Source organism: Protopterus annectens, chromosome 10.part0 (genome assembly GCF_019279795.1).
Source record: "Protopterus annectens isolate FY-2018-M chromosome 10.part0, PAN1.0, whole genome shotgun sequence".
In the NCBI taxonomy this organism is placed as follows: domain Eukaryota; kingdom Metazoa; phylum Chordata; order Ceratodontiformes; family Protopteridae; genus Protopterus; species Protopterus annectens.
Genome location: NC_056744.1, coordinates 1,836,696,372 through 1,836,718,799, shown reverse-complemented (window position 1 = coordinate 1,836,718,799; position 22,428 = coordinate 1,836,696,372). Strand labels below are relative to the sequence as shown.

General features: G+C 40.4%; 1 protein-coding gene across 1 annotated transcript in view; it reads left to right on the top strand.

Annotated features, from left to right (window-relative positions):
* The window catches only part of LOC122814088 (sulfotransferase 1C4-like), a 345,308-nt gene that overhangs the window by 266,971 nt on the left and 55,909 nt on the right, over nucleotides 1–22,428 (top strand). The gene's annotated exons all lie outside the window — the stretch shown is intronic.

Here is a 22,428-nt window from a genome sequence, read left to right as displayed (position 1 = left end):
TGATAGGTTGTGACATGCTGTGATATGTTTTGACATGCTGTGATAGGTTGTGACATGCTGTGATAGGTTGTGACATGCTGCGATATCTTGTGACATACCATTCCAGTGCAGTGTTAATAGGATATCTGACATGGGAAGGTGTGATCTGCAATAGAACAGTAGTTTGAGTAGATATTTAACAAAATGGTCTCTGTAAAAATTAACAGAAATATGGGATACAGAAGTACATAGGGAACAAGAAAAAAATACAAGTACTGTGGGGTGTTAAAGGAAACAATATTACATACCTAATTGCCATAGTACAGCTGCAGCTCTTCAGTTAAAGGTTTGTCTACAAAAGCTATAAAATACATTTTACGTACGCAGTATATTTAGTCACTACTTTTTCATAAATGATATGTGACTGGGCAGTTCTTTTTATGGAAAGACAATAAAAAGCTTCCACAGACTAGTATGGATAAAGTAAAGTAACTCATTGAAATAAAGTATGTTTTTGTTACTGTAAAGTTCTAAACATAACTTTAAAGTGTTTCTAGATGAAAAGTTACATTGCAGTCATAAAATACAGTTAAAAGTACCCGTCCCCACTGAGCTTTAGAACAGTATCACAAGAACCTGCCGGGGATAGAGCCAGCCTTTATCATACGTGCATCATAACGAAGCATTTCTAATGAATAAATGTAACCTTATTTCCCTGCTTATCCAGGAAGAAGTATATAATGCAATTAACAGTAAACCAGTAAACAAAGCACAGTATAAATAATTTGAAATAATAAACAGTCGAGCAGAAACTGCATAACAAATCCAGGTCACTAGAGAGAGGAGCGAAGAGCTTCAGAAGGTTCTCAGGCCAGGCTGTTTCTCCCTGTTAACAAACAAGTGAATAAAATAAATAAAATGTGATTTGTGACATTTCAAATCCACAAAAATGGCCAATTGTAGACCAGGGCAAGCAGGGTGGTCACTTTGTGTGCTGCAGTGACAGCTGCTCATGCGGGGCACCAGGTACAGAGTAATTTGGAGCAGAAGGGCACTTTTTACAACTTTTGCCCCATGAGCCAAATTGCCTAGATTTTACAGATTTCATAGAAATCTACCCTGTACATCATCTTTTTTGGGAAATGTGTTTACAGTGAGATTTGGATGTGGCAGAAATCCTCAGCAGTAAAGAAAATACAAGATCAAGTATAATAGAAGAATAAGGTTACACGCTGTCCTTCTATACTGGGAAAAATCAAAAGGCTGTGGGTTCTATCACCATACTAGATGCATGAACTCATGCTCCATGCTGACACTACAGTGCAGATAAAGGGGGGGGGGGGGGTTGTGCTGCACTCTTGAAATGTTACCGTTCATATGGGATGGTAACTGACGCTAAGATCTCTCAGTGTTTCCTGTTTTTAAGGAACATTCCTAGTTTTAGGTGTGATTTATCCCTGCATATCATGTACCTGTTTTTGAAGGTATGTGCCTATTTTCAGACTTGATTTACCCTTTACACAATTTTCAGAATCCTTCCTCATTGCATGTGATCTGTGAAATAGTCTAGTACACAAAACAAAAACATGATCAACATATTAGTGGTAGCAAAATTTTAAAGAAAGAAGCCACACATCTTATAACTCCCTCTTTCAGAAGACAAGATAAATGAGCTTGTGTGGTAGAATTTTACAATCCAGCTGATTATAGTCGTCGGATTTTACCCGTCTCTGATAATGTGCTTATGTGTTCCATCGTTTTTGTCGCTCTTGCTTTTTCAACTTGGTGCTGCCTAGTATCCTATATATATTCAGAAAGAGTTATGTGCTATTTGGTATTCAGATTGTATGCTAATCAGATGTCCATAGTTTTACTAGATGTCCCCACTTTTTAAGGGCCTTTGTTCGTGTTTTAAATGTCTGCAGCTTGAGAAGTATGCTCAGATGCCATCTCTTTGGTGTGATGACAGCTCAGGTGGATGTAAAGATTCTGTTTGCATTTATCAGAAACAGTAGATGTATTTAATGTGGTAAACCAGCAATCAAACGCGTATATCAAAACTATTTTCATACCAACTATTACATTTGCAATTAGTTACATAGTTCACATAAGCATTTCTTCAGACTCCGATTATATTGCAAACATCATTACAAAAATCTTCTTTACACCATTTTAGTGACATCACTCAGCATACTTTCAAATATCTCCGGAGTATATCCTAATTATTTATTTATGAAACATGTTAACTGACGTACAGCATGGATCCCACAGGTCCAATTTCAGTCCCACTCATTGAATGTTCTATCTTCACCTAACATTTGAAATTGACATCCCATCCCCAGTTTTACAATTTAGATCCCAGCTGTTCCCAAAACTTGGCATTGTTAACAATATAAGAAAACAGGATGAACATTCCCAGACCTCATCAAATTTCCATTGGACATACTTTCTTTCCTAAACAGATGACCGCTGAGCAAAACAATGAAGGGTAGCAAAATTACTTCCAAAGGCTCAAAAACGTTAAGTCTTAAGCAGATATTCTTCTGATAAAATGAAAACGTCAAAGCACTTAAAAAAACAGGTTTATTGTATCATTAAGAGGTAAGCGCTTTCGCAAACATAGCTTCTTCAGACCTTGTTGTAAAAATCCATTAAGCCAATTGATTTAAATACACAAAAGAGCGCCAAAACCACAGACTTTCCTTAAAGGGAAATAGTCTTAATAAAACACAAGTAGATACATAAGTACATATAACATATACTAAAACTGCTAAAAACATGTGTGTCTCATACTACCACTGTATCAAATACATGAATAAAAATAAAAATAAAAATTAATACATATGCTTAAGCATCATCTCTGATGTCCTAATCTCCTGGACTTGAGAAGTGGGCGTAAAGGAACTTTACCATTTAGCCCTGGTAATACATCAGCTCTAAACTTGATGATCCAGTTGATCTCCCTAACTTCCGTGTGATTCTCAATGTCTCCCCTCCTGTGTGTGGATGATATCTGTTCTAAAACCCTGAACTTAAAGTGATGTTCGGCACCCCTCTCCTGTGTGTGCTTGGCCAAGGCATTGTAAAGATGACCCTTCCTAGTATGATACACGTGTTCACGTATACGATCTCTCAAAACACGATTCGTCTTACCTACATAGTAGGCAGAACACGAGGTACAGGATGCTAAGTACACCACATCTTTGGACATGCAGCTACCCCTGACCCGAATGTAATATGTGCCAAGTCCATATGGGTAAATAAATACGGGATCAGACTGAATGTAAGAGCAAAAATTGCATCTGTGACAAGGAACCATATAGGGGCCCTGTGTGTGGGGACCAGTGAGCTGTACCCTGGGATAGCAGAGCAAGTTCTTAAGGTTTTTCTTGTTACGGTAAACAAACCTTGGTCTATCACCAACTATGTCCTTAATGGAAGAATCTACTGATAGTACATGCCAGTGCTTGATGTAAACATCTTTAATTGTCCCAACATCCCTGGTATAATAGACAGGAAACGTCACATTGTTGTGTGGAAACAAGTGACTCTGACTGCATTGTGTATTCCCATCTTCTGAGTATACTCCCAATGCCCCTGCAGAGAAATATGGTTTGGCTCTGTCATTCCTGAGATTGATGATGCATCCCATCCCTTTGGTTAAATCCGTATTGTTGTAACCTCTCTCTATGAATTTCTTACTCAATTCATCAAGTTCAACCTGCAAGCTGGAGTCATCGGGTGTATACCTAGATGCCCGCATAGATTGCCCTCACACTATGTTGTTGTAAACAAAACCTGGATGCATGCTGGAGCGGTGCAACAGTGTGTTCCTGTGGCAAGATTTATGGTAAAGACCTGTGTTCACAAGACCTCCGGGTAACTTCTCTACATACACATCCAAAAATGGGATGGTGATGGGAGACCATTCCATGGTGAATTTCAAAAAATCTATGGAGTTGTTCACTTGTGAGAAAAAACATTCCAACTGAGCGGGTGTACCCTTCCAGACAAGGAAGAGGTCATCCACGAAACGCCTGTAGAAAGGCACAAATTCCCTGTATAAATCATTCTGAAAAAGGTAACGATGCTCCCATTCTGCCATGACTAGGTTGGCATAGCTATTGGCACAGAAAGTGCCCATAGCCACGCCATCCCGCTGTAGGAACATCATACCTTGAAAACAGAAGACATTGGATTCCAAGATCATACCCAAAAGTATCAGGAGTAAATCGACATCCTGGTCAATGGACATAACAGATCTCCTCAGGTATGCACCAATCATCTCCAAACCTTCCACATTGGGTATAACTGTGAATAAAGACTGGATGTCCATCGTTACCCAAAGTAAATCATCAACACTATCACAGGAGTTAACATATTGGTACAAATCCAGCAGGAACTGCTTGGTATCTCTCAGAATGAAATAATTAGCCTCCACCAACGGTCTCAATTGGGCTTCTACAAAGATGGATAGGGGTTCCGTGGACCACCCTCTGCCTGCAACTATCTGTCTCATAGGAGGAAAGACCGAGTCCTTGTGAATTTTGGGGAGACCCTGAATCACCGGTAAAAGTGGGTGTGCAACATACAAATACTCATGCAAAGCTTGATCAATAATTTCATTCCTCAGAAGCTCAGAAAGGGTAAATTGTACCCTATTGATAATAGTATCCACTCCAGTCTCAGTTAGGGGTTGGTAAAACCTCTCATCTGCTAGCATGTGTATCATGTCATCTCTGTACCTGGCTGTATCAAAAACAACCACCCCTCTCCCTTTGTCCGCAGGGCGAATAACTATGTCAATGTTATTCCGAAGAGAATCAAGGGCTTCACGCTGTTGAAAATTAAGATTGTACCTGTTCTTCTTACCCCTACTGTGTCTCATATCCATCCTGTAAATGTCATCTTCTACTAGTTTGCTATAAGCAGCAACCAGTGGATGTATAGGTGGAATAAAAGTACTCGGCTTCTTAAAGCTCGTAGGACCACCTGAGGTTCCTGAATCCTTGAAAAAAATTCTTAATGACAGATTCCTAATAAACAGTTTAAAATCTCTCAATGTCTCCTCACATTTGCTGTACATAGTCGGAATAAAATTAAGACCTCTAGAGAGTACTTGTAATTCATAATGACTGAGTTCATGGCCCGATAGATTAAAAACTAAACCTACTTCCTCCCTTCCCACATCTTCTTGATGCTTCGGTTGGGAAGCTTCTCTGGAGATAATTTCCTTTTGTGTCGCCCCCTGTTGTTGAAATGTGCCTTCTCCTCGTTGTTGAAGGTCCTGATAGGAAAAGGATGCCTATTGCTAGAGGGCTGCACAACATTCAATGCCGACGAGGCATCGTCATGCTCATGGCTGTTGTCATCACTAATTCTACTCATTCTAGAGGCCGTAGTCTTCCTCCGTACAACTGGTTCAGGGCAAAGAGTCTCTGCCCTCTCAATGCCATCTGACAATGTGTTCATGGTGTCTATATTGGCAACTACAACTGCATTCAAGTCCCTGTCCGAATTCATGTTGGCAGAACCATCAATACCATCAGTTACCTGAGCATCAGTAGTGACTATATCTGAACACACATTCACAGAATCAACAATAACCTGGACATCAGTAGTAGCTGTGTTAACATTCTCTAAAGATGTTTACATCAAGCACTGGCATGTACTATCAGTAGATTCTTCCATTAAGAACATAGTTGGTGATAGACCAAGGTTTGTTTACCGTAACAAGTAAAACCTTAAGAACTTGCTCTGCTATCCCAGGGTACAGCTCACTGGTCCCCACACACAGGGCCCCTATATGGTTCCTTGTCACAGATGCAATTTTTGCTCTTACATTCAGTCTGATCCCGTATTTATTTACCCATATGGACTTGGCACATATTACATTCGGGTCAGGGGTAGCTGCATGTCCAAAGATGTGGTGTACTTAGCATCCTGTACCTCATGTTCTGCCTACTATGTAGGTAAGACGAATCGTGTTTTGAGAGATCGTATACGTGAACACGTGTATCATACTAGGAAGGGTCATCTTTACAATGCCTTGGCCAAGCACACACAGGAGAGGGGTGCCGAACATCACTTTAAGTTCAGGGTTTTAGAACAGATATCATCCACACACAGGAGGGGAGACATTGAGAATCACATGGAAGTTAGGGAGATCAACTGGATCATCAAGTTTAGAGCTGATGTATTACCAGGGCTAAATGGTAAAGTTCCTTTACGCCCACTCCTCAAGTCCAGGAGATTAGGACATCAGAGATGATGCTTAAGCATATGTATTAATTTTTATTTTTATTTTTATTCATGTATTTGATACAGTGGTAGTATGAGACACACATGTTTTAGCAGTTTTAGTATATGTTATATGTACTTATGTATCTACTTGTGTTTTATTAAGACTATTTCCCTTTAAGGAAAGTCTGTGGTTTTGGCGCTCTTTTGTGTATTTAAATCAATTGGCTTAATGGATTTTTACAACAAGGTCTGAAGAAGCTATGTTTGCGAAAGCGCTTACCTCTTAATGATACAATAAACCTGTTTTTTTAAGTGCTTTGACGTTTTCATTTTATCAGAAGAATATCTGCTTAAGACTTAATGTTTTTGAGCCTTTGGAAGTAATTTTGCTACCCTTCATTGTTTTGCTCAGCGGTCATCTGTTTGGTTTTATTTTACTGTTGCTGTTTTCCGCTGAGCATTAACTCCAACAGACTTTTTGTTTATTTGGACAATACTTTCTTTCCTGGAAGACCTGCATCCCTTAAGTGACATTTTAAAAGATTTGAACATTTCCCTTCACTTTTGACATGCTGTGGGATATCTGCTCCTTCCCATCACTTAATCATCCGTGTCCTTCTTCTTCCTCCTCCACCATCATCACCCATCATACGAGCCGACTCATATATCACAAGTCACTTTCCAGGCCATCATACTAGCAGACTCATATATCACAAGTCACTTTCCAGGCCATCATACTAGCAGACTCATATATCACAAGTCACTTTCCAGGCCATCATACTAGCAGACTCATATATCACAAATCACTTTCCAGGCCATCATACGAGCAGACTCATATATCACAAGTCACTTTCCAGGCCATCATACTAGCAGACTCATATATCACAAGTCACTTTCCAGGCCATCATACTAGCAGACTCATATATCACAAATCACTTTCCAGGCCATCATACGAGCAGACTCATATATCACAAGTCACTTTCCAGGCCATCATACTAGCAGACGCATATATCACAAGTCACTTTCCAGGCCATCATACTAGCAGACTCATATATCACAAGTCACTTTCCAGGCCATCATACGAGCCGACTCATATATCACAAATCACTTTCCAGGCCATCATACTAGCAGACTCATATATCACAAGTCACTTTCCAGGCCATCATACGAGCCGACTCATATATCACAAATCACTTTCCAGGCCATCATACTAGCAGACTCATATATCACAAGTCACTTTCCAGGCCATCATACGAGCTGACTCATATATCACAAATCACTTTCGAGGCCATCATACTAGCAGACTCATATATGACAAATCACTTTCCAGGCTATCATACCAGCAGACTCATATATCACAAATCACTTTCCAGGCCATCATACCAGCAGACTCATATATCACAAATCACTTTCCAGGCCACCATATGAGCAGACTCATATATCACAAATCACTTTCCAGGCCATCATACTAGCAGACTCATATATCACAAATCACTTTCCAGGCCATCATACTAGCAGACTCATATATCACAAATCACTTTCCAGGCCATCATACTCGCAGACTCATATATGACAAATCACTTTCCAGGCCATCATACTAGCAGACTCATATATCACAAATCACTTTCCAGGCCATCATACTAGCAGACTCATATATCACAAATCACTTTCCAGGCCATCATACTAGCAGACTCATATATCACAAATCACTTTCCAGGCCATCATACTAGCAGACTCATATATCACAAATCACTTTCCAGGCCATCATACTAGCAGACTCATATATCACAAATCACTTTCCAGGCCATCATACTAGTAGACTCAAATATCACAAGTCACTTTCCAGGCCATCATACGAGCAGACTCATATATCACAAATCACTTTCCAGGCCATCATACTAGCAGACTCATATATCACAAATCAATTTGCAGGCCATCATACTAGCAGACTCATATATCACAAATCACTTTCCAGGCCATCATACTAGCAGACTCATATATGACAAATCACTTTCCAGGCCATCATACTAGCAGACTCATATATCACAAGTCACTTTCCAGGCCATCATACTAGCAGACTCATTTATCACAAATCACTTTCCAGGCCATCATACGAGCCGACTCATATATCACAAGTCACTTTCCAGGCCATCATACTAGCAGACTCATATATCACAAATCACTTTCCAGGCTATCATACTAGCAGACTCATATATCACAAGTCACTTTCCAGGCCATCATACTAGCAGACTCATATATCACAAATCACTTTCCAGGCCATCATACGAGCAGACTCATATATCACAAATCACTTTCCAGGCCATCATACTAGCAGACTCATATATCACAAATCACTTTCCAGGCCATCATACTAGCAGACTCATATATCACAAGTCACTTTCCAGGCCATCATACGAGCCGACTCATATATCACAAGTCACTTTCCAGGCCATCATACTAGCAGACTCATATATCACAAATCACTTCCAGGCAATCATACGAGCCGACTCATATACCACAAGTCACTTTCCAGGCCATCATACGAGCCGACTCATATATCACAAATCACTTTCCAGGCCATCATACTAGCAGACTCATATATCACAAATCACTTTCCAGGCCATCATACTAGCAGACTCATATATCACAAATCACTTTCCAGGCCATCATACTAGCAGACTCATATATCACAAATCACTTTCCAGGCCATCATACTAGCAGACTCATATATCACAAATCACTTTCCAGGCCATCATACTAGCAGACTCATATATCACAAATCACTTTCCAGGCCATCATACTAGCAGACTCATATATCACAAATCACTTTCCAGGCCATCATACTAGCAGACTCATATATCACAAATCACTTTCCAGGCCATCATACTAGCAGACTCATATATCACAAATCACTTTCCAGGCCATCATACTAGCAGACTCATATATTACAAATCACTTTCCAGGCCATCATACTAGCAGACTCATATATCACAAATCACTTTCCAGGCCATCATACTAGCAGACTCATATATCACAAATCACTTTCCAGGCCATCATACTAGCAGACTCATATATCACAAATCACTTTCCAGGCCATCATACTAGCAGACTCATATATCACAAATCACTTTCCAGGCCATCATACTAGCAGACTCATATATGACTAATCAATTTCCAGGCCATCATACTAGCAGACTCATATATCTCAAATCACTTTCCAGGCCATCATACTAGCAGACTCATATATCTCAAATCACTTTCCAGGCCATCATACTAGCAGACTCATATATGACAAATCACTTTCCAGGCCATCATACTAGCAGACTCATATATGACAAATCACTTTCCAGGCCATCATACTAGCAGACTCATGTATCACAAATCAATTTGCAGGCCATCATACTAGCAGACTCATATATCACAAATCACTTTCCAGGCCATCATACTAGCAGACTCATATATCACAAATCACTTTGCAGGCCATCATACTAGCAGTCTCATATATCACAAATCACTTTCCAGGCCATCATACTAGCAGACTCATATATCACAAATCACTTTCCAGGCCATCATACTAGCAGACTCATATATCACAAATCACTTTCCAGGCCATCATACTAGCAGACTCATATATCACAAATCACTTTCCAGGCCATCATACTAGCAGACTCAGATATCACAAATCACTTTCCAGGCCATCATACTAGCAGACTCATATATCACAAATCACTTTCCAGGCCATCATACTAGCAGACTCATATATCACAAATCACTTTCCAGGCCATCATACTAGCAGACTCATATATCACAAATCACTTTCCAGGCCATCATACTAGCAGACTCATATATCACAAATCACTTTCCAGGCCATCATACTAGCAGACTCATATATCACAAATCACTTTCCAGGCCATCATACGAGCAGACTCATATATCACAAGTCACTTTCCAGGCCATCATACTAGCAGACTCATATATCACAAGTCACTTTCCAGGCCATCATACTAGCAGACTCATATATCACAAATCACTTTCCAGGCCATCATACGAGCAGACTCATATATCACAAGTCACTTTCCAGGCCATCATACTAGCAGACGCATATATCACAAGTCACTTTCCAGGCCATCATACTAGCAGACTCATATATCACAAGTCACTTTCCAGGCCATCATACGAGCCGACTCATATATCACAAATCACTTTCCAGGCCATCATACTAGCAGACTCATATATCACAAGTCACTTTCCAGGCCATCATACTCGCAGACTCATATATGACAAATCACTTTCCAGGCCATCATACTAGCAGACTCATATATCACAAATCACTTTCGAGGCCATCATACTAGCAGACTCATATATGACAAATCACTTTCCAGGCTATCATACCAGCAGACTCATATATCACAAATCACTTTCCAGGCCATCATACCAGCAGACTCATATATCACAAATCACTTTCCAGGCCACCATATGAGCAGACTCATATATCACAAATCACATTCCAGGCCATCATACTAGCAGACTCATATATCACAAATCACTTTACAGGCCATCATACTAGCAGACTCATATATCACAAATCACTTTCCAGGCCATCATACTGCAGACTCATATATGACAAATCACTTTCCAGGCCATCATACTAGCAGACTCATATATCACAAATCACTTTCCAGGCCATCATACTAGCAGACTCATATATCACAAATCACTTTCCAGGCCATCATACTAGCAGACTCATATATCACAAATCAATTTCCAGGCCATCATACTAGCAGACTCATATATCACAAATCACTTTCCAGGCCATCATACTAGCAAACTCATATATCACAAATCACTTTCCAAGCCATCATACTAGCACACTCATATATGACAAATCACTTTCCAGGCCATCATACTAGCAGACTCATATGTCACAAATCACTTTCCAGGCCATCATACTAGCAGACTCATATATCACAAATCACTTTCCAGGCCATCATACTAGCAGACTCATATATCACAAATCACTTTCCAGGCCATCATACTAGCAGACTCATATATCACAAATCACTTTCCAGGCCATCATACTAGCAGACTCATATATCACAAATCACTTTCCAGGCCATCATACTAGCAGACTCATATATCACAAATCACTTTCCAGGCCATCATACTCGCAGACTCATATATGACAAATCACTTTCCAGGCCATCATACTAGCAGACTCATATATCACAAATCACTTTCCAGGCCATCATACGAGCAGACTCATATATCACAAATCACTTTCCAGGCCATCATACTAGCAGACTCATATATCACAAATCAATTTGCAGGCCATCATACTAGCAGACTCATATATCACAAATCACTTTCCAGGCCATCATACTAGCAGACTCATATATCACAAATCACTTTCCAGGCCATCATACTAGCAGACTCATATATCACAAGTCACTTTCCAGGCCATCATACTAGCAGACTCATATATCACAAATCACTTTCCAGGCCATCATACGAGCCGACTCATATATCACAAGTCAGTTTCCAGGCCATCATACTAGCAGACTCATATATCACAAGTCACTTTCCAGGCCATCATACTAGCAGACTCATATATCACAAATCACTTTCCAGGCCATCATACTAGCAGACTCATATATCACAAATCACTTTCCAGGCCATCATACTAGCAGACTCATATATCACAAATCACTTTCCAGGCCATCATACTAGCAGACTCATATATCACAAATCACTTTCCAGGCCATCATACTAGCAGACTCATATATCACAAATCACTTTCCAGGCCATCATACTAGCAGACTCATATATCACAAATCACTTTCCAGGCCATCATACTAGCAGACTCATATATCACAAATCACTTTCCAGGCCATCATACTAGCAGACTCATATATTACAAATCACTTTCCAGGCCATCATACTAGCAGACTCATATATCACAAATCACTTTCCAGGCCATCATACTAGCAGACTCATATATCACAAATCACTTTCCAGGCCATCATACTAGCAGACTCATATATCACAAATCACTTTCCAGGCCATCATACTAGCAGACTCATATATCACAAATCACTTTCCAGGCCATCATACTAGCAGACTCATATATGACTAATCAATTTCCAGGCCATCATACTAGCAGACTCATATATCTCAAATCACTTTCCAGGCCATCATACTAGCAGACTCATATATCTCAAATCACTTTCCAGGCCATCATACTAGCAGACTCATATATGACAAATCACTTTCCAGGCCATCATACTAGCAGACTCATATATGACAAATCACTTTCCAGGCCATCATACTAGCAGACTCATGTATCACAAATCAATTTGCAGGCCATCATACTAGCAGACTCATATATCACAAATCACTTTCCAGGCCATCATACTAGCGGACTCATATATCACAAATCACTTTGCAGGCCATCATACTAGCAGTCTCATATATCACAAATCACTTTCCAGGCCATCATACTAGCAGACTCATATATCACAAATCACTTTCCAGGCCATCATACTAGCAGACTCATATATCACAAATCACTTTCCAGGCCATCATACTAGCAGACTCATATATCACAAATCACTTTCCAGGCCATCATACTAGCAGACTCGTATATCACAAATCACTTTCCAGGCCATCATACTAGCAGACTCATATATCACAAATCACTTTCCAGGCCATCATACTAGCAGACTCATATATCACAAATCACTTTCCAGGCCATCATACTAGCAGACTCATATATCACAAATCACTTTCCAGGCCATCATACTAGCAGACTCATATATCACAAATCACTTTCCAGGCCATCATACTAGCAGACTCATATATCACAAATCACTTTCCAGGCCATCATACGAGCAGACTCATATATCACAAGTCACTTTCCAGGCCATCATACTAGCAGACTCATATATCACAAGTCACTTTCCAGGCCATCATACTAGCAGACTCATATATCACAAATCACTTTCCAGGCCATCATACGAGCAGACTCATATATCACAAGTCACTTTCCAGGCCATCATACTAGCAGACGCATATATCACAAGTCACTTTCCAGGCCATCATACTAGCAGACTCATATATCACAAGTCACTTTCCAGGCCATCATACGAGCCGACTCATATATCACAAATCACTTTCCAAGCCATCATACTAGCAGACTCATATATCACAAGTCACTTTCCAGGCCATCATACTCGCAGACTCATATATGACAAATCACTTTCCAGGCCATCATACTAGCAGACTCATATATCACAAATCACTTTCGAGGCCATCATACTAGCAGACTCATATATGACAAATCACTTTCCAGGCTATCATACCAGCAGACTCATATATCACAAATCACTTTCCAGGCCATCATACCAGCAGACTCATATATCACAAATCACTTTCCAGGCCACCATATGAGCAGACTCATATATCACAAATCACATTCCAGGCCATCATACTAGCAGACTCATATATCACAAATCACTTTACAGGCCATCATACTAGCAGACTCATATATCACAAATCACTTTCCAGGCCATCATACTCGCAGACTCATATATGACAAATCACTTTCCAGGCCATCATACTAGCAGACTCATATATCACAAATCACTTTCCAGGCCATCATACTAGCAGACTCATATATCACAAATCACTTTCCAGGCCATCATACTAGCAGACTCATATATCACAAATCAATTTCCAGGCCATCATACTAGCAGACTCATATATCACAAATCACTTTCCAGGCCATCATACTAGCAAACTCATATATCACAAATCACTTTCCAAGCCATCATACTAGCACACTCATATATGACAAATCACTTTCCAGGCCATCATACTAGCAGACTCATATGTCACAAATCACTTTCCAGGCCATCATACTAGCAGACTCATATATCACAAATCACTTTCCAGGCCATCATACTAGCAGACTCATATATCACAAATCACTTTCCAGGCCATCATACTAGCAGACTCATATATCACAAATCACTTTCCAGGCCATCATACTAGCAGACTCATATATCACAAATCACTTTCCAGGCCATCATACTAGCAGACTCATATATCACAAATCGCTTTCCAGGCCATCATACTCGCAGACTCATATATGACAAATCACTTTCCAGGCCATCATACTAGCAGACTCATATATCACAAATCACTTTCCAGGCCATCATACGAGCAGACTCATATATCACAAATCACTTTCCAGGCCATCATACTAGCAGACTCATATATCACAAATCAATTTGCAGGCCATCATACTAGCAGACTCATATATCACAAATCACTTTCCAGGCCATCATACTAGCAGACTCATATATCACAAATCACTTTCCAGGCCATCATACTAGCAGACTCATATATCACAAGTCACTTTCCAGGCCATCATACTAGCAGACTCATATATCACAAATCACTTTCCAGGCCATCATACGAGCCGACTCATATATCACAAGTCACTTTCCAGGCCATCATACTAGCAGACTCATATATCACAAATCACTTTCCAGGCCATCATACTAGCAGACTCATATATCACAAGTCACTTTCCAGGCCATCATACTAGCAGACTCATATATCACAAATCACTTTCCAGGCCATCATACGAGCAGACTCATATATCACAAGTCACTTTCCAGGCCATCATACTAGCAGACTCATATATCACAAATCACTTCCAGGCAATCATACGAGCCGACTCATATACCACAAGTCACTTTCCAGGCCATCATACGAGCCGACTCATATATCACAAATCACTTTCCAGGCCATCATACTAGCAGACTCATATATCACAAATCACTTTCCAGGCCATCATACTAGCAGACTCATATATCACAAATCACTTTCCAGGCCATCATACTAGCAGACTCATATATCACAAATCAATTTCCAGGCCATCATACTAGCAGACTCATATATCACAAATCACTTTCCAGGCCATCATACTAGCAGACTCATATATCACAAATCACTTTCCAGGCCATCATACTAGCAGACTCATATATCACAAATCACTTTCCAGGCCATCATACTAGCAGACTCATATATCACAAATCAATTTCCAGGCCATCATACTAGCAGACTCATATATCACAAATCACTTTCCAGGCCATCATACTAGCAGACTCATATATCACAAATCACTTTCCAGGCCATCATACTAGCAGACTCATATATCACAAATCACTTTCCAGGCCATCATACTAGCAGACTCATATATCACAAATCACTTTCCAGGCCATCATACTAGCAGACTCATATATCACAAATCACTTTCCAGGCCATCATACTAGCAGACTCATATATCACAAATCACTTTCCAGGCCATCATACTAGCAGACTCATATATCACAAATCACTTTCCAGGCCATCATACTAGCAGACTCATATATTACAAATCACTTTCCAGGCCATCATACTAGCAGACTCATATATCACAAATCACTTTCCAGGCCATCATACTAGCAGACTCATATATCACAAATCACTTTCCAGGCCTTCATACTAGCAGACTCATATATCACAAATCACTTTCCAGGCCATCATACTAGCAGACCCATATATCACAAATCACTTTCCAGGCCATCATACTAGCAGACTCATATATCACAAATCACTTTCCAGGCCATCATACTAGCAGACTCATATATGACTAATCAATTTCCAGGCCATCATACTAGCAGACTCATATATCTCAAATCACTTTCCAGGCCATCATACTAGCAGACTCATATATCACAAATCACTATCCAGGCCATCATACTAGCAGACTCATATATGACAAATCACTTTCCAGGCCATCATACTAGCAGACTCATATATGACAAATCACTTTCCAGGCCATCATACTAGCAGACTCATATATCACAAATCAATTTGCAGGCCATCATACTAGCAGACTCATATATCACAAATCACGTTCCAGGCCATCATACTAGCAGACTCATATATCACAAATCACTTTCCAGGCCATCATACTAGCAGACTCATATATCACAAATCACTTTCCAGGCCATCATACTAGCAGACTCATATATCACAAATCACTTTCCAGGCCATCATACTAGCAGACTCATATATCACAAATCACTTTCCAGGCCATCATACTAGCAGACTCATATATCACAAATCACTTTCCAGGCCATCATACTAGCAGACTCGTATATCACAAATCACTTTCCAGGCCATCATACTAGCAGACTCATATATCACAAATCACTTTCCAGGCCATCATACTAGCAGACTCATATATCACAAATCACTTTCCAGGCCATCATACTAGCAGACTCATATATCACAATTCACTTTCCAGGCCATCATACTAGCAGACTCATTTATCACAAATCACTTTCCAAGCCATCATACTAGCAGACTCATATATCACAAATCACTTTCCAGGCCATCATACTAGCAGACTCATATATCACAAATCAATTTCAGGGCCAACATACTAGTCATCTCATATATGACAAATCAATTTCCAGGCCATCATACTAGCAGACTCATATATCACAAATCACTTTCCAGGCCATCATACTAGCAGACTCATATATGACAAATCACTTTCCAGGCCATCATACTAGCAGACTCATATATCACAAATCACTTTCCAGGCCATCATACTAGCAGACTCATATATCACAAATCAGTTTCCAGACCATCATACTAGCAGACTCATATATGACAAATCACTTTCCAGGCCATCATACTAGCAGACTCATATATCACAAATCACTTTCCAGGCCATCATACTAGCAGACTCATATATGACAAATCACTTTCCACGCCATCATACTAGCAGACTCATATATCACAAATCAATTTCCAGGCCATCATACTAGCAGACTCATATATGACAAATCAATTTCCAGGCCATCATATAAAATCCTCTTTTTGGATGGAATGCTTATTTCCCCAAATTACTGAAAATTAAAATTATTTTTTTCTGAAATTGTTGCACTTTGTTTGCTGTAGCATAGACTAGATTCAGACCTGTTCGCTCTGGTTCTGTTTGTATATCTGGAGCACTAAACCAGGCCATCTTTTGTTGGAGAGGGTTTCCCTGCATCTTACTTACAGGAGTGTGTAGTTCAAACTCATCCGACTGAAGGTTGCTTGAACAAGGTTCAGTTTTGAGCTTTGGGCTAATTTGTTTAAATCAGTTTGCTCTTGTTTGCTACATAAGTACCACATTTGCACAGGTTTGCACTTGTTTTAGCAAAGCTCCACAGAGTTTGGTGACCAGCTACTGCTCTGCTGTGTTTATCTGATCAATCTAAAGCATCTGATCATCACTGAAAAACTTAAGTAGAATTTTTCACTGTATATTGCACTTTTGAACTGCATTTTTACCATATCACTGCTTATTTGAACTGTTTTTTTTTTCTGAAGTTGGTGTATTTTGTTTGCTGTAGCATAGACTACATTTATACCTGCTGAATCTAATTCTGTTTGTATAACTTGGGCACTAAACCAGGTCATCTTTTGTTGGAGGGGGTTTCCCTGCACCCTAGTGATAGGAGCGTGCAGTTATAACTCATCTGATTGAAGGTTGCTGGAACAGGGCTCAGTTTTGAGTTTTTTTATTGGTTAATTTGTTAAATCAGTTTGGTCTCATTCGCTATATGTGCACTGTGTTTGCGTGGGTTTGCCCTTGTTTGTGCATTGGTGGTTATAGATGCAAACACTTCTCCCTGCAAATGTTTTCTTTGCACTCTGCTGGTGCTCCATCGGTAACTTCTCGTGATTGTCCCTCACTCACAGGTGACACATTCAGCAAAGCTTCTAAGGTACCAACACAGATCCTACCCACTAGCCCTTCATATTTTTTGTCCACTTCTGTCCTGTTTTACCTTTTCCTTCCTGTCCTCGCCCTGGTTTCTGACCATATCAAATTCCTAGCATTATGGATGCACAATTTCCCACAGTTTCTCCAGCCAGTGTGGTCGACATGGGCGTCCTGAGGCAATGTAGCAATTGCCTCATGTACACTGACAAGCCACTTTTTCTAGTCCACACAAATTCATTTTGTGAGAAATGCATCTATATCAAGAACCTACAATACAGGCTCTGTTGCTCACCAGTCAGTCCATCTGATACAAAGCAGGTTGTCAGCATGCACATCTCACCTCCTGCACCTACTAAACTGACAACACATAAACCTACATATGCGAAGGTCCTTGAAGGCTTTTCAGCTGAGGCGTCAGAGTATTCAGTGGTTCTATTAAATTTATTTTGGTTTTCTGGCCATTGTATTTTCCTTATGAGAAGCTTACCTAAACATCAGAGACCTCCCAAACACATTCACAAGCATGCATCACATAATGCATCCTCTGCAGACCATGGTACGTATAATATATTACACACCAGTGTCTCATCAGTCAAGCCCCTAAGGCATAACACTAAAACAAACATTTTAGTCATAGGTGACTCAGTGTGAGACACACAGATGTCCCTTTCACCAGGTCAGATAAGGAAAAGGTAATGGTCAGCTGTCTGTCAGGTGCCAGGATCCACCACATCATACATGCACTCAAGTCTCTCAACAACAGGCACTATTATGATTCTGTCATAGTCCATGTTCATGTGAACAACTTGAGATGTACCTCCCTGGACTATATGAAGAGAGACATGACTGACCTCTCAGATTATGAGTCTCAGGCAGGTATGACCTTAGCCTTAAGCAACATTTTACCTTTGCCTAGGATGAAAACTCAATGCAAACAAAAAATGTTTGACTTCAAAAGCATGCTTAGTTTCTGGTGACATTCAAAGGGATCCCATATCTGTCAGCCTGGGATGATATGGTCAACAGACCTTAATGCTTTGCCAGAGATGGTCTTCATTTGTCACCTTTGAGATTTCAGCTACTAGCTAAGGCTGTTGCCATCCCCATAGTGCCTTTTTTAGGCAATGTCACAAGAACAAAATTTCCAATATAAAAATACCCTCTAAAACAACCTCAAGGTTATGCTGCTAAATGCTAGCAGTCTAAACAAGAAACTGCACTCACTGGAAGCAATCCTCATCTTGGAAGATGTGGACTTGTCCACCTGTGGACAGTACAGTGGTGTAGCGGTTAGCATTGTCACCTCACAGCGAGGTTCTCTGGTTAGATTCTCAGCTGGGGTGCCTTCTGTGTGGAGTCTGCATATCTGCCCTGTATGCAAGTGGGTTTCATCTGGGTGCTCCAGTTTCCTCCCACATTACAAAGACATGCATCTGGACTGTTTCTCCCTGGATCTCCACTAAAAATAGGCTCTGGTCTAGTCAGACTTTCCCGATAAACAAATGCTAAATAAAATAAATAAATAAGAAAATAAGACGCTGACATTTGCACAGACAATGAGACCTGGTTTATGGCTGCAAAAAGCATCTCAGCTATACAAGGTTACATTTCCTTCCACATATTCAGACCACAAACTGAAGACATGAGAACTAAAAGAGGTGGTGTATCAATATTCATTAAAGATAAATACACCTCTAGATTGGTTAAATAGCACAATTCCCTTGAATTACTTCAGGTGCAATTGACTGTACGTAATACCCCTCGTTCAGGTCATTGTCAACTACAGAACCCCCCTCCATGAATCAGGACTTCCACTCAGCCTACTTGGATCTATGATCTACTTGAGTCAATCAAGATAAAACCAAACATCCTGGTTTTGAGTCACTTTAATTACCCTTCCATTGACTGGGTATATTATACATGTTCTTACTCACTTGCTTAAAGTTTCCTGGACTTTATTAACTCCAGTGCCTTAGACCAGCTGGTTGACATACCCACAAGGGGCTCAAACATCCTGGATATGGTGTTTGCCAACACGCGAGACTGCTGCACCATCCTCACTGTGTAGCCATCCCTGGTGAGATCTGACCACAAATTAGTCTTGCTAAAAGTGACTATAACACAAGATCCCCCCTTAGCAACAACTAGACTAAAACATTTCTCCAAGGCCAATTACAACCTGTTATGTGACAACATAAATAGCTTCATAGCACCTCCCCCACTGATGGAACAGACACCTATGCAGAGTTATACACCAGTGCTTTATACAAGCACCTGTACAATTGTATTGACTCTGCAGTACCTGACAGAACCAAAGCAAGATCTTCAAGGAAAAACAAACCTGCCGGGTGGACAACAGCCATTAATAGGCTATACAACAGGAGAAAGAAATTGCTGTCTAGGAGTAGGAAGAAATGGTCTTAACACTGGAAACATTCCCTTCTCAACTTAAGCCAGCAAATAAGACTCCTAGTGAAGTCCTCCAAAGCTAACTACAAATCCAAATTAGCTTCCCTAACTAAGGATGACCACAAGGTGTTCTTTAGTTACATCCTTACCCTCAAAGGTAAGGCCCAGATTTGTGCAGGACTTGTAGTTAATAGTACTACATATACAGAACCTGTGGATATAGCAAACCTGCTGGCTAACAGGTTCAGTGAAAACTTCACTCCCCTGTCCCCGCCACATATACCCCAAAGTATCACTAACACGTGTCTCCCACCTAGTATCTCCAAGGCCAAAAACACAACCTCTATGGGACCAGACAACATCCTGAGCTGTGTTCTACATGGGTTAAAACAGGAATTAGCATCACCATTGGACATGCTTTTCAATCACAGCCTAAGCATTGGCTTCATTCCAGTGGAATGGAAAACAGCTACCGTCATCCCTTTGCACAAAGGGGGTGCATCCATGTTCGCCAGGATACTACAGACCCATTAGCCTTACCAGCCTTATAATAAATCATCATGGACCTTACTAACAAAGATATAAGAACTCTCCAAATGCTTGAAACCACCAATTTTGACTTTGTCAAGGGGAGATCATGCCTGACAAACTTGCTGGACCTCTTTGAGACGGTCACCAAAGCCCTAGATGAGGGCAACTCTGTACATACAGCCTACCTAGACTTAGCCAAGGTCTTTGACAGAATTTCCCTCTCAGGAATCATTGATATACTCACCCATCTGGGTATCAACCCATATATTGTCAGATGGCTTGCAAACTGACTCACTGATAGAACTCATGTGGTCAAAATAGGGGATGCCAGCTCCTCCAGCAGATGGTGAACCAGTGGTGTTCCACAGGAATTGGTTCTGGGACCCCTACCGTTTGGAATTTACTTCTCTTAAGTACAGGCTAAAACTAAAGGACTGTGGCTGACAAAGTTTGCTGATGATTGCAAACTGGGAGCAATCATTGAAACCCCTAGCAATGTCAACATCCTGCAAGAAGGTCTTATGCAGTCCCAAAGTCATAGTTTTAAACTTAATGCAAAAAAATGCATTATCATCCCCTTCGGCAAGGGTGATGTTCCTGCAAACTACCACATCAGTAGCAATACCCTAAGCAAACAGTCAGAAGTGAGAGATCTGAGCACACAGATCGACAACAACCTTAACTATAGCTATACTATACTACCCCCTATACTACCCCCTCTCCTGCTAACCACGCTCGACCTCTCCCCTTTGTACTTTCCTCCTTCCTCCTCACTTCTCAGATTACTAAATAATGACTCCCTACATACCAACTTTGCCTCTACTCTCAATCTTACTCCTGACCACCCTTCTCTCAACATACCATCTCACCTTCTTTGAAATTTCACTAAACAACTTTCATAATTCCTCTCAAAAACACACTTCTACTATATTCACTTTCACATCACACTCTAATGTTAATTCCACCCCTAGCTATCATCAACCTAAATTCCACAGGCTACATCACCTTACCTACCTCCTACAATCAGACAAAAAAAAAAACCTCTCACATTTCTAAAGAGCAACCTTTTAACTAAACTAGTTAATCCTACCCTACAAGATGGAGACATCCACCCCAACCCTGGCCCTATCTCCCCTCCTCCCCAAAACTGCTCACCTAACCTTAATAATAATTTCCTCATAGGACACCTCAACATTCAAAGTATAAATAAGAAAATACCCTACATCCATGCCCTCTTAGATATCCACTCTTTTGATATCCTTTGTCTCTCAGAAACCTGGCTAAACCCAGGCACAAAAGACTCAGAGATTATACCCCAAGGTTATAATATAGTAAGACATGACCGCTTAAAACGTAAAGGTGGTGGAGTAGCAATACTTTTCAAAAATCAACTTAACATCTCTACTCAACCAGCATATCCAAACCAAGATAGC